This window comes from Lissotriton helveticus, chromosome 12, assembly GCF_964261635.1.
Source record: "Lissotriton helveticus chromosome 12, aLisHel1.1, whole genome shotgun sequence".
In the NCBI taxonomy this organism is placed as follows: Eukaryota; Metazoa; Chordata; class Amphibia; order Caudata; family Salamandridae; genus Lissotriton; species Lissotriton helveticus.
The window spans coordinates 144,274,112-144,289,426 of NC_136073.1; the positions used below are offsets into that span (position 1 = coordinate 144,274,112).

General features: G+C 40.6%; 1 protein-coding gene and 1 pseudogene across 1 annotated transcript in view; both read right to left on the reverse strand.

Annotated features, from left to right (window-relative positions):
• LOC144798477 (hydroperoxide isomerase ALOXE3-like) overlaps positions 1–15,315 on the reverse strand; it is a 632,103-nt gene that overhangs the window by 59,167 nt on the left and 557,621 nt on the right. The window lies entirely within an intron of this gene.
• Positions 6,444–6,534, reverse strand: LOC144800434 (small nucleolar RNA U3; annotated as a pseudogene).

The window sequence follows — 15,315 nt, forward strand, 5'->3', positions numbered from 1 at the left end:
AATCGGTATTTCACATTGATTCCTATGGGCCTTGAAGCCCATAGGAATCAATGGGAAATACAGATTCGGTATTTACAGAATCGGTGAATAGCGAATCCTGCAAGGGTGCAGGGGGTATCACTTTGACACCCTCTAGCACCCCAAGTACAGGCTTGTGTGACATGTGGCACACATACATGCCCTAAGGGCATGTCTGTGTGTCACATTGCACAGGTGTGCATGCACAGATGTGCATGCACACCTGAATTCGGTATTTTACCACACAATAGGATTGTGTGGTAAAATACCGACTCTTAAGGGCCTGTGGCACTCTTAGGAGTGTCAGCTACATATGGATTTACAGAATCGGTATATTTACCGATTCAGTAAAATACTGAAGTGGTAAATTTACCGAATCAGTAAATATACCGAATCTGTAAATTACGACCCACCTACATCTCAAAAGCCAAATACCGGTCGGTAACGGCCGAAATCGGCCGTTACCGACCGGTATTTGGCTACCTACATCTGGCCCCAGATGTCTGAGCACATGTACATTTACATCGCTGACAGTTACTTTTCCAAAATGCAAGGAGTTGTCAGAGATCACGTCCACTAATAAGTTTCTACTACATGAAATGCATCACAAAATCTCTAATAAGATTGTAAGCATGCCAAGCAGGGGTGTGCGGAATTTGTGGAATTGTGTTACGCAAATCTCCGCAAAATGGTAAAAAATCTCCGCGAACACGCAGCCATTCCGCGAACATGTCGAATTGCTTGTTTGCGATGCTTTTTTACTGTTTGCAATCGCTGTTTGCGTGCTCGGGGGAAAATATCTTGCGAACACGCATTTGAGAATGCGAACAAGCAAAAAATTTCGCGAAGCCGCGGAACACAGAATTTTGGGCAATTTCGCGTTCTCAGTGGAACGCAAAATTACCCAAATTCCGTGAGCGGAACGGAATTTACCGCCGAGGCCTAGTGCCAAGTGCCCTGTGTGGATGAGTGTGTGGGATACACAGTGGTGGTTTGTATTGATTTTCATGTTCAAAGAAGGCACTTATTGTGCAGTTGATGTTATAGGAAATGATATGGTTGGCTTTACCCGTTTAAAGATGGCGCTTGTTTTGGCGACATTTTTGACGCGCTCCCGCGCGAGCATGAATTAATGTTCTTGCGATCGTGGAGAGCTTGTAATCATTGTACTTGCGAACACTGTGTTTTGGAAGTCCAGGAACAATACTGGTGAATTGGATTTATTGAACCATTAACGTCGCTCGTGATCGGGTAAGAGACGCATGTTTGAGATTTCTTTAGACACGCTACTAGAGCAGAAACGGTGACATGTGTTTGACAGGCCTTTCGTTTTTTTATCTATTTCCAGTGTAAATACCGGGCATAGAAGGTGAGAAGCACTCTAAGAAGAGTAGCAGTATTCTCACGGTGAGGAAATCTGGTGTAGATTTAGTAAGAGAAGTGCGGGAAGGTTCTATTAACATGATCATTGTTTTCAATCACAGTGTCTTTTTGATGGCGTGGACTCTCTAAGTGTTCACTGCTCAACCTGGAACCCCTCACGGGGTCACAATTTAAGGTACGAGTCACGGGTGAACATGTCATAACTCATGACAGTGTATGACGCTAGGTATTTAACTGGTGTTTTCATGGAGTTTTCTTCTGTCATTCAGGAATCATCCACTCCGTATTGGGCAGTGGATTACTGCTTTGAGAATTAGTAAGTGTTGTTTAGTTCAAAGAGTGTCTCCCTTTGTTGTGTGACTTTGGGCACACCATTGTAATTGGATAGACATTGTTCAGACTTGTTGAATGTGGTTTGCATAATAATTCAACCACTTCCTGGAGCACTTTTCAACACAGGGCTTTTGGCATGTGGAGTACTGGTTGGCTCGTTCAGATTTTATGTAAAAGGATAGCGCATCATTGAACAGTTAGCTTTTTTTTAAAAAAAAGTTCTCAAGATGATGGTTCCACAATGTGCATAAGAAATTATTTCACTTGTTGTGTATTCTTTTCAGGTTTTAACCCTGATGAAGGGACAGCAGGTCCCGAAATTATTTGGGCCTCGTTTTCTTTGGATTTTCCTTTGTTTTCATTTTGTTGCAAAAAAGCAATTTGCAATTAATGATGATCATTTGAATGACTGTCTAACGAATATTAAATGGAAAGCATAAGCAGTCAAATTGTTTGCGCTGCATTAAAATAATTTAAGGTAAAAACGGATTTTAGTTAGTATTTATCCCCTTAGGCTGTGCAGGTTTGATTCCAGGTTGAGTTTCAGGGACCAGGCCCCTCGTCACTTAACTATACATGTAGGGCAGACACAAGTCAGACGTAGCACGCACTACAGTTTCAAACAGTGGACTGGTTAGTGTAAGTTTAAAAGTAAGGGTGTGCACGATCTACACTCTCATTACTCCTTTATCCAGCCACACCATCCAGGCCAGACTTGATGCAAATCAGAACAGCAAATGGGAACCTATATTTGTGTTTGCAAGTCAGGTATCAAAAATAAGTACAAAATCAAGGTCTTTGTCTTTGTCTCAGGTTACCTTTAACCACAATGAAAGTTTACATTAATCTTCATGGGTATCCTTTAAGTTTGTATGACGGCTAGTTCCCTTTAGTAAGTCACGGAAAGTTTTACTAATCAATATTTTTTTTTAGTTACTTGCATTTATTTATAAAGCTCACATATGCTCATTTACAGAGTATTTTGGAGCTAATGAACTACTTTCCCCAGTTCAGGAAAGCGCCAGTATTGCGCTTATGTAGTATTGGGCCAAGTTTTTAACATTTTACTCAATTCAAAATTATTTTATTGAACACGGATATGAAGAGTTAGTGAATTCCAGAGTGCTGGTCCTCAAACATGTAGTGATCTGCCTCTCCATTTGGACAATTCAAAATTTAGAACAAGAAAAGTGGGCTAAATATAAGATTTCAACATATGGGTAGCTGAGTATTTCTTTAATCTGCCAGAAAACAATGGCACAGAGCCCAAAATCTTTTCTGTGCATCAGACAGGCAACCTTAAACTGTGTACGTTTGTTCACTGGCAACCAATAAAAATATTCCATATGGGGTGCTATCTTTGGAGACTATCCAGACCATTTTTCAGGAGACCCAGAAACATTGTATTTCCATAACATATTATCCAGCATAGACTGGTTGGAGGAGTTGGGTTAAAAAAATATATGGGAAAATGTAATCTATGAATATGATCGAGTTGTGTCAGCTGACAGATACAAGATTGTATCACAGCCAAAACCTGCAAATCCAGCAAGAGATTGTCAATAAGTTTAATGGAAAGATTTAAGGCAATTTTCACATGTGTGGGACCAAGGCCCATTGCTTGGGGTTAGAGTTGATTCCCATATATCTGTCCTACTGGTAATCAACAATATTTTTATCTCGCTAGAATGATTTATTTTCTACTAGCTGTACCCTGCCACGTGTTGCTGTGGCTCAGTCTGGTTGAATGGGAGAGAAAGAAAAGAGTAAGCGCACATTTCTAATATGTTTAATTTCATAATGCTTGTGGGCACACAATATGTTTTTGTGACTACTCACGTTATATATAAGCACGCGCTAATGTTGCATAGTGAACCAACTCCTCCCCGCTCCCTCCACCCACTTCCCTGTGCCTTCCTGACACCAACTGTTCATCCTAATATATGTAGACTATTGTCTCTATGCATCCCTTGTAGTTGTTGCTCAGCAACCAAATCGATAGGGTGTGTTCGGCCTTTCATTTAAAAACACGCATGTATTGGACACGCACGTATTCTAATCCCACTTTGTGTATTTATAAACACGTGCTTAATCAAATCCAACGTAGTGTCAAAATTTCAAATCAATCAGTGAAGAACTTTAGGAGATTTAAGATTTTGAACAAAGGAACATTGACACTTTTATGTGTCTGTTCGGGCTTTCGATTAAAAACACGCGCATATTCGACATGTGCGTATTGGAATCCAACGTTGTGTATATAAAAACACCCCCCTATTCTAATCCAATGTTGTGTCGAAATCGAAATTTCAAAGCAATCGGTGAAGAACTATTGGAGATTTGCGATTTTGAACAAACAAACATTTAAATTTTTATTTATATAGATCATTCGAGCGCAGAGGCCACATTGGAAATATTCCTAACTAAACTGCCTCAGAAACAGCAAATAAATTGCATGTCCTCTGCATAAAAGTAGTTCTTGGGTCCATATTCTTAAAGTAATCATGCATATGGATTTAAATATGAATTTAAAAAGTGAAGGGTATATAGTCTTTCCTTGTGCCACCCCCATGAGCAGAGGTTTTGGAGGCAAGCAATATTTCTCTGGGTAATTTCTGTTAGATGAAAAGGAAATAATCCATTGTAGATTAGTCCCACATATTCCTAGATCTCTAAGACTTTGAAGAATAGTATAATCAAGCATGTCAAAAGCAGTGGACATGTCCAAAAGAGTTAGGACCACCCCCATCCCCTTCGTCGGCATTCACAATTTCCTGTGCTTAGTCACTCTAGCTCAACTACTTTTATATTTGGCCCTAGTTGTTTCCACTTGACCTCAGGCTCACTTAGGCTCCCTATCTCAATATGGCGTTATAATGGTTGCCAACACCCATAAGTATTCAAAACCTGCACATCACATCCAAAACCATGTAGCAGCAGCAACAATAGCCACACTTTAAGATCCACTTCATGGACCCTCTGTGCTGCATACCACAATGTCTTTGACAGTGTGTATGATCTATGGGCGAAACAAATCTTGACTGTTTGAAAGGTCTCATGACAATGGCCATAAAGTATCCCTCTCTAACCACATTCCTGTTATACTACAGATTTAAAAATTAAGCCAGATTTCAGGTTGATCTTGTCCCCCACCACCTCCAGCAGTTTTAAAGCACTATGTAATGCATAACCGCAGCTGCATTTGACCCCCAGGCCTAGGAATCTTAGTGCTTAGGCACTGCTAACCATCTGTAGCCACCCCTTGTTAATTACTCTTCATTGAGACTACCTCTTATCTCCTCTCTTCATAGCCAGCAAATGGTTTACCACAGTGGACTTGACATTGTTTGGGTGAGAGGCAAGTGTTCAGAAAGTATTATAGAAGTTAAGAATAAGGGAGAAATTTCACCATGAACTGTCTGTGAAAACAATGATGAGCAGGCACTTCTCTCTCACCACTAAGCCTCACATATATCCAGCATGACTGCACTATGTTCTGCCTCACCACCCTCATCAGGCACATGTGTGAACACCATCAGATGAGGGCTGTGAGAACACCCGAAGGAACCTGGTAGGTATTTGTCAGAGTGTGCTATCCAGAGGCATTGTCTTGAGTGGAGAGCTCAGATAGTTGTGTTAAAGAGATTGACTTACTACATGAAAATCCTGTTAACTTGATTTCATCTCATTTTCTTCCTTTGTTTTTTTATTTTATGTGTAGTATTAAAGTATAATACTAGTTTAATATCAAAGTTCCCTAGCAACTCTATTAGTCAATTCAATTCAATATAGATTTATCCGATATTCAATTCAGAAATCATAAAAGCTTACAATAAAGTTATATAGGTTAAAAACAACAACGCTAAAAAGAAAGTAGATATATGTTATTGTACAATTTATGTAGGGGCGTATTCTGTTATATCCTTCGCCCCACGCAGTGCACTTTCTCTATCAATTAACAATAGTTAGAAAGATATGTACAAGTTTATATATAAGCGTATCAAGTGAATAAAATTGTTTTGTTCAACTACGTGTACATTACTGTATTTGATAATTGATTTTAAATAGGAAGATACTGTCTTAACAACCAGTTCGTTCTCAAGCTGTGTTAATTTGAGGAGTGCTGCTCTGCAGCTCCGCAGCCCCCAGGCTTTCAGTAATGGTTTTAAAAATGTGTTCCTTGGGGTTTGATAAAACTTACAGAACAATATGCAGTGGATGTTAGATTGGTATGAAGTATCGTCACATGGGCATGTTACCTTGTCTCTTGTCCACTCATTTGGCTGTGGGAAGGTTATCAGTCTAAAAAAGGTATCAGTACGCAGACGGGTTAACAACATGTGGGTATAGCAGCATGGCTCTAATAAAAGGTAAGGTTGAATCCCTGAATTAATGGTGAATAACACATTTTCTGCGACTGTGGTCTTGGTCTTCTCCACAAGCCATCTTTTATCTTCTAGGTGTTCCATGGCCATCTTTTTAGTGTCTTTCTGGGCACAGTCTCCATGTTTTTTGGGGACTCAAAGAATTCTGGGTGCCCAATCTCTTTCATCATGGTTTTTACGTAATTAAGCCATTTTATATTTGCTACCCCGTCCAGGTTGAGGCACTCATTAATGACATTTCTATTTAAGCTTGTCTCAGGTGTTATCCAGACTTTATACCACAGTAGTAAAGGGGAGATTTTAATAATGTCAGTGATATATGGCAGGGCCACTTCGCTATGGGAGACATAGGTGGCTATTGATTTGGGGGCAGCTAATAGATAAGAACTATAGAAATGATCCCTGAAAGTATAGTCTTGGGGGGGCAGCTAATAGATATACGAATGAAGAGGTTCTTACAGGATTGGATCTGGTCCACCTGCTGGATCCCCCAGATTCCTGCTCCATATGTACCGGTTGGAATACATTTTGCTTTATAAATTTGTAAGAGTTCTCTTACAGGTCTCCCTCCTAATTTTTTTGCGAAGTTTATTACTGCTCTGGAAAAGGCTAATTTCCTGGCAGTCACTGCTGCCTGCCATTTTCCCTGCCTCTCAAAACGTATTCCTAGATAGGAAAAGATATTTGTACTCTCAATCGTATTCCCATCTAGGAAAATCGGGCAGGTCATCTTCTTTCCCCTCTCCCCGCAGCTCATAGTGTAAGTCTTGGAGACATTTACTTTTAAACCTCTGCTGGCCATATAATTTGCAAATTTAGTGACTGCCCTCTGTAGTCCTATCCTGGCCCGCGACATGATTGCGGCATCATCCGCGTATAAGAGGATTGGTATGGGAGTTCCCTTTATTGATGGGTAATCATATTTGTGTTTACTAAGACGTTGCCAATGGAGTTGATATGCAAGGTGAAGAGTAAGGGCGCGAGAATGCACCCTTGTCTCACGCCCCTCTTAATTTCAAACTTTGCTGAACACTCCCCCTTAGTGCCATACCTTACCCTAGCTCCCTCTCCCCTATACAATTCTTTGATGAAAGAAAGTGTTTGGCCGTCAATGCCAATGTCGCTAAGTATTGACCATAATTTCCCATGGTCCACGCAATTCGAACGCACAGCTTAAGTCCACGAAAGTGACAAAGAGATTTTCTGTTTTGGCCTGCCTATACTTTGCTATTAAAAGTGCTAAGTTGAGCCCCTGTTCAATTGTTCCTCTTCCCGCACGGAACCCGTATCGGAAGTTGGAAATTGTCTCGTTATCCTACGCCCATTCCTGTAATCTATTTAAAATTATTCGGCCTGCTACCTTCATTAATGCATCTAATAATGATATCGGTCGGTAGCAGGTAGGGTTATTCCTATCCCCTTTTTAAAAATTCGGCACCACAATGGCATCTGACCAAGTTTTAATAAATCCAAGATTATTTGAGCAGGTTAAAACGTTTGTTAACAATGGTGCTATAGGTTAATTTCAGCTTTGTAGACATCGACCGGCACGCCGTCTGGGCCTGGTGCTTTGCCTGAGATACTTTCCTTAAGTGCCCTTGTCACCTCTTTATACTCAAATGCGATGCTCAGGGGGATGCATCAGGTAGAATTATATCATTGGATGTTGCTTTTTTGTTATTAATTGTATTTACAAGGTCGTCTGGGCTAGCTTTATCATAGAGGGCCTTGAAATGTGACAACCATGTTTCCCCTGTGATTGCTAGGTCAATTTCATCAGTCTCCTTTATTTGGAAAAATGGTGCATTGACTGTTTTCCAGAAGGCTGTGTTGTCGTTTCTTTGGCAAGCTTCATGTAACGCCAACCAGGCGTCCTTCTTTAATAGTTTTTTCCTATCTTTTTTTTGTTGTTTGACAGAGTGTCCTTGCCTGTTTGACTAGTTCAGTTGACCTTGGGGAGTTGTGTAGGGCATGTTTTAAGTTAGTGAGGGCCTTAGTGCAACTCTCATCTAACCATCTATGGGTTTTGTGCAAGTTTTGGTTATACTTCCTGGTTAGCAAATCTTTAGCATCTGCTGTGATTTTATTAAAGGAATCAAGCACTGTATATTTGTCTTCCGTTTGTGAGAGGCAGATAAGCATATGGTCATAAGTGTTTGTCACTAACTTTTTTAAGAAAGTCGCAGGCTTGACTTTATCCCATTTAATGGAGTATCCGTTTTAGTTGCCAAGCTGATCGGAAGGTTGTAAAGGACAGTTCCTGATATTTTTTGTACCAGCTTTTTAGTTTTTATGCCAAGGTAGATAGGATAGTGGTCACTCAGCGCAGTGTCAAGTTAAAGGTGGGCTGGAAGGGCATGATAGGTAAGCATAGTTCATTTGAAAATGATAGGTTGAAATGAAAAATTATATTATTTAAAAAGTCTCCTAGTTTTGAATGGCTGAAATGAGTAGGGGCGTCCTCTCTATACTCTCCTAGGCCACAAGTGCTAGCATGGCTGTTGAGGCATATGGTGCAGTTAAAATCGCCCATCCAGAGCAGAACCATATCTCCTGGCACCTGATCCTCCAAGCTTAGTATGTTATTCATAAGGCTACTTATAACGTTTTCAAATGATGTTGGTGGAATATTGTTATTGAAGTTAATTATTGCCATGTTTTTTATATCACTCCAGGTAACTAATAGGATCTGGTAATGTTCTGTTGAGAGAAATTTAGCAACTGTAAGCCCTCCCGTGGTTGAAACATATATGCACAGTCCCCCCCCTATTTCTGCCATGTGGGCTGGCAAGGGCTGGTGTATGAAAGGTTTGATACCCAATAATGTGTATTTATCTGATAGTCCAGGTTTCCTGTAGACATAGTACACTATAACCAGTTATTAAATCCTGCCATGAGGGATTGTTTATTTTGTTTGAAAGCCCTGCAACATTCCAGCTTAGGATCTTTCTAATGGATGTAATCACATCTGAAGGTGCCTTTGCAGTGTTTTCAATTTCATCATCCTCAGCACACCACCCTCAATATATAATGGCTGGTGTGCTTTGGGTTTTAGCTGTGTATGGTTAACTGGTAAAATCTTATTTTGCTCGTCCTTATCAGTTTTAACTGATTTGTCTTTTTCATCCTGTCTTATCTTAGCATTTACCTCGCTGTGCTTTTCTGTAACCTGATGTCTATTTAATTCTGCTTGTGATGGACTTTTTAGGTCAAATAGTTTTTCCTCCCTCCTACTCTTCTCTTGTCAATCGAGACCTTCCATACCGGATATGGCTTTGTATTGATTGAATAGCGATATACCCCAAATTGGAATATGTCTTGCCTGTTGATTTCTACGCTGATGGTATAGGTCCAGAGTCTGGGGTCCATTGTAATTTGATATAGTGCGATCAGTCCGAGATTTTGGGAGTAAAAACTCTTTGTTGGTAATTGACTTGGTCACAGGTGTCTGTGGAAATACCCCAGGGGAAGAAGAGTTGTGTTGCACTCCCATTGGGACGGGGGGGAGGGGCATTTGCAAGTGTGTTCCATGCCCAGTCTGTGGATCTAAAATTTATAATTACACAGTCCCCGTCTAAGTTTTTCTTAAGGGGACCCACCCAACCTACCCTTTGCCTTTGTGTTAATAATATCTAATGAACCCCTTCCATGGGGAAGCCACAATTTTTAGACAGCCAGTACAGGGTTTTTTTGTTAAGTGTTTTGTGTGTTTCTGGTTGGACAGCCCTTAGTTTTGGTACGTTTATGAGGACCGTCACGTAGGCATCGCATTCAGGTGGTAGGTTGATAAATGCCGGGACCTTATTTGTGGTTGAGGGTAGGGAATCTGGGCGGAATGTCTTAGGCACCTCTGTGGGGGCTGTCATTTCTTTTATATTCTTGTCTGGGATGGGGGCAAAGGTTGATGTTTTTCTGCTAGGGGTAGGGTTGGCTTTAGATGCATCCCTAATTTCTGCAATTTCTTTTGGTAGTCTCTCTATAGTTGGCGTACTCAATTTTGAGGCAGTTTGGAGACTTCCAGTTTCCCTGATATTGTCTGCCCTCTTTTTGCCACTATTTTCTTGCCTTCTTAGTTTGTCTCTCTGTGCTTCTATAGTTATTTTTTCCATATTGCCACTTAGTTTGTGTACCTCCCTGGCTAAGTTATCGACCTTTTCATGGAGGGGTCTAATCAATTCATTGAGCTTGTCGTATTTTATGACTTCCAGATCTAATGTAGTATAATCAGTTGGGGGGATTTATTTAGATCTCGTTATGACCGTATTACCCTTTACAACAATTTTTTTGTCCTTTTTGGCTAACTGGTTTTCATGCCCTTGTGTTTTCTTTTTTACGGCCTTAGTTCTATTCGGGGAAGTCGGTGGGATGTATGGGGGAGATATCCACTGCCGATAACCTGGGAGTAGTGGAGATGCGAGAGTCAATAGTATCAATAGTGATGGAATCCTCCATTAATCCTATGTCAGGGGTCTCCTCATTGTGGGGGGTAAGATCTATACTCAGATTAATCTGATCACCTGACTTAGTACTTGACTCTAAAGAAATGCACCTTTCAGTGCGATCGATTTCTTCAGCGACAGCGCTTACTGTGTTGTAAACTTATCTAGGACCCTATTTAAATATCCCCGATTCATGCCCTTATGTGGTTATAACAAATCATACCCTTATAAAGGCATAAGAATCATATCTATATTTAGTCATAGACAATGCAGTCCAAATACGGGAAGGCTACTCCCATAGACTCCTAGGAAGTACAAGGCGTTCTATAAACAAACCAAGCGTCCAGCAGCCCGGGAATTCCCCCTGCTTTTGTTTTGATTTGTCCAAGAACTCCTGGAGTCCTGAAAGAACTCTACGTTCTTAGTGACGTCTTATGTCCAACCTTACGTCAAACTCGGCACCTTGCAGGTATAAATATGCCGACATCTGCCTTAGCAAACACACGGTGGTTTGGAGCAGATCGGCTATCTACTTACCTGAAGCCCAGCTGTAACGAGAGCCGAAGGAAGCTGACCCTCCCATTGACGCACTGAGAGAGACGCTGTCTTTTCTCCTGCCGAGAAATACAGCTCCAGTGTTTCCAGTCACCCTTGCGGGTTGCTGGGAGATCAAGTCCTGAGAGCGAGATACAAGTCCTCCTCCATTCTATAACCAAGGTACGGAGCTGATTAGATCCTTAGAGAATTCTTGATTCAGATTCTTGGCAAAAACTATCTTAACTTAAACTGCAGTTCACCTACTCCTTCCCACGCACTAGTCTTAGGTTAGGTACACCGGGGTAGGCTTATTTTAGAAACACCAGTTGAGTACGTTTAGTCAACTTTTATCATTGTATGTATTTCATCCGTTTTAAGTATCTTATGGCTCAGAAACCATATAAATGCTTTTACAGTATTATTTCATAATACTCTTTTTACTGTACGCACTTAACTTTATGACAAGTACTGCAATTGTGGCAATTCACTTCTCTTGCATGAGAAAGAAGACTGCTCAATAAATAACCACTTTTATCGAAAACACCCGTCTCTCTATTTCTCTGCACTCCTTGTGAAACTAAGCATGCACAATTGACTGAGTGAAATAGCCATCTATTGTTTCCGCGACTCTGGAGATATACTCCTTGTTCTGGGGGGAGCAAAGTTGTCATGTTTATGCGATTGTCAGACGCTAATCCCTTCTTGCCTATTCAGGGAAGTTAACACCTCCTTGTTTACTCGAGAAAGTTTCTAGTGACCTCTGAGCTAGCTGGCATTCATAATTAAGTCTAACATATTCAATAGAGACCTAGTCGACCTCAGTCCTACGTCTAAACTATCATTTATGTTATTCCAATGCGCAGAGCCTATTGGGAATATAAGAACTACACTAGATGGCGCCCAAAGTTTGGCAAGGCGATAATTTAACGCTAGATACTAGAGTAACTCAGTCGTGCTTTTCACACAGACCCCTTTTTCCCGTAAAAACTCCAATAGACGTCTGGAGTGGGTAAAAGGTTAATATCCGCCAGAACTTAGTAGGATGAGAATCCTATGTATTAGTTTTTGGTTTAGTCAACGTTGAAGGATACAGTGTTCCAAACTATTGTGCACCTAATCTTTGTTTCCTTGAAACTTGCTCTGCAACAAAAACTTTCTGTCAAGAAAAATGTCGGATAGTGACGACGAAAGGGAGAGAGCTAAATTGGCAGCTCAACTGTTGTTAGAAGACACAACTCTCCAAGAAAATGACCAGGGTGCCATACTCATCCCAGTCAATGTAAGGAAGAGTGTAACTTACAAACTAATAAATAATGGAGTATCACAAAGAGGTGGTACAGTCATATTTGTGGTAGAGGCCCATGAATATCGGCAGACAGAGGTATTCTATTCCTGGATACACTTTCCAGCAGCACATGCTGTGACATGAGAATTACACTACTACAAAATAGGGTAATCTCTAACGGAATACGTTCCTTTTGAGGACGTTGAAATTCCTATAACATACCAAGATCACCGGCTCTGGTTTAATGGTGCCCTAAAACATCAAAATCACTTCACCAGGCTTGGTCCACTAGTTAGACCAGGAGTCACATGGCCGGTTCTAGCCAGCTATACACCACATCCCGACATTGAAAAAATATCAGACCAAGAACTTTTAGTTAAACTAAAAGAATTAACAACAGCATATAAAGAATTAGTTAAATTAACAATTGACGGTATAACGATCCGCCAGAAATTGAAAGAAACAGACATAGCAGAACAACCTTTTGAACTTGCCAGAATAATTGAAAAATCCTATGAAGAACTAGGTAGAGATAGTTTGGGTGGGAAACCACTAAAACCACAACTAACTGAAAATCCTGAAAAAACATTTATTAAAAATATTCTCAATACTCCAAAAAAGAGGTGGGAGGGTAATAAACAAACCACTCCCAGAGAAAAACAGTTTCAGTCCAGAGGAAGGTCTCCTCAACGGAGAGATAGATCTCCAGAACGAGGTGGCAGGTCTGCACAACGGGAGCCCTCTGAGAAAAGATATAACCTTAGAGATAGGGATAAATTAAGAAAACCTGACAGATATCAAGATATTGATACACGTCCCTCTCGAACTTTTCAAACTTCCTCACAGAAATCGGAAAGAAGAGGACGTTCAGAACATAAAGAAGAGCACGTCAAGTCCAAAGACAAGGAACCTGCTCATCAAAGTAAAAAATTACAATTTCCAAAAAAGAAGGGAGCTACTATTAAAATAAAACATGCCGAGGATTCTGAGGACACAACTGAAAAACGGAGAATGGGCCCAGACAATGCTAGACAGCGCAGCAGAAGTGACCATAGCTCGCAAGATCAGTGGACACGAATGAATACATTCAGGTGGAAACTGCAGACACCAGAGTTAGCGTGCCCCATAAGATATACGAAATAACATTACGTATAGAAGGGGACAAAATTAGGAAAATAGGAGGTCTCTTTTGGGATAAACTATCTAAAGGCTATGATATCCTTCTAGCAGAAAAAGACTGGCCACCAGCGATTGTCAGGGAGTGCCCACATGGCGAAGAAATGATTATGCCTGCCTTCTCAAATCACATTCCAATTCATAAAAAATACACATTTGCTAGAAAATGGGCAGTAGCCCAAGCCCCTGCATTATATAAAAATCATGTAGGATGGGATGAGGATTCTCCTCACCATAAAATACAGTTAAAAAATCAACCTACTGCACAGAGGCAGTATCCTGTTAAGCAAGAAGCTAAAAAACAAGTCAGGGAGATCTTAGATCAACTTGAATATCAAGGGGTGATTGAAACATGCACCTCACAAATGAACAATCCTTTGTTTCCTGTCTCTACAGACACTTAAACACTTGTTGCAAAACATTTGCAGTACAAAACTCACACAGTGCAGCACTAATGAATAACATCGTGCGCAAAAAATATAAAACGACATTAGATATTTCAAATGGCTTCTTTTGTCAAAACATTGCACCATAAAGAAGGTATTTGACCGCTTTCTCCTGTATGGGGGCCCAAAAACAATTGTGTCGTCTCCCACAGGGATTCAAGAATAGTCCAGGATTATTCTCAGCCAGGGTAACAGAGGTACTACAAATGTATGATGATGAGGCATTATCCTATGTCGATGACATCTATCTTACAGACGATGACCTGGAGACACACTTGAGAAGAGTGAACACCATCATACATGGGTTCGCATCTAAAGGGTACAAATTCAACTTTAAAAAGTCACGAATTGCCCACAACACGGTCCTGTTTTTAGGATATGAGTTATCAAGTAAAGGCAAAAGCCTAGCAGACAACTTCTTAGAGAAGTGTGCAGTACTCCAAGCTCCAAAAACGCTGAAAAACTTACAATCAAATCTAGGTTTCCTGAATTTCGGAAGAACATACATTCTAAATTATGCAGAGAGGGTTAAACCTCGCTATGAATTAATAAAACCTGATTTCAAACCAATTAATTGGACTCAAAAACACACAGAAATTTTAAGATCATTAAAACAGACATGTTAACTAAAACAAAACTGCTAACACGCGCAAACAAACGCAACCTTGTAATCCGAGTCATCCCAGGAAGATGCGGATTCACATACCTGACCTCTAATGAGGGAGAAACGGTACCAATAGCTTATAAATCACACTTGTACACACAAGCTGAAATGAAATTCAGTTCTACTGAAAAAATTCTAACTGCGGTTCAAACTGCTGTAGCAAAAGAAAGAGCGCTAGCTCAAGGGAGGGACATATCTGTTTTAACAGCAGCACCAGCCCTTGAGGCAGTAACAAGACCACGCATTCCGAATGCTGAAGCTTTAGATCCCAAATGGATACAATGGGAAAACTCTCTTGCTGCAACAGACGTGAAACACGCATTTCATCTGAAAATGAAAAAACTAGAAGATCTGGAATACGAACATGAATACCCTCTGTCAATCGAAATTCTGCCTCTTGAACAATACACCTGTGTAATCTACACGGACAGATTTGCACACCACTACGTTGTGGATAAACAAATTTACAATGCAGGGTGCGCGATTGTTAAAGGTCGCTGGCGCCTAGGTAAATTCAGACCGATGGTCACTAAAACTGAATCACTCAGAAGCTGTACAGCTCAGCGAGCTGAAATAAGATCTTTAAAGATGGCGCTTGAAAATGCCGATCGCTAATTCCCCACACTAATAGTGTGCGATTCGCATGTCTGCG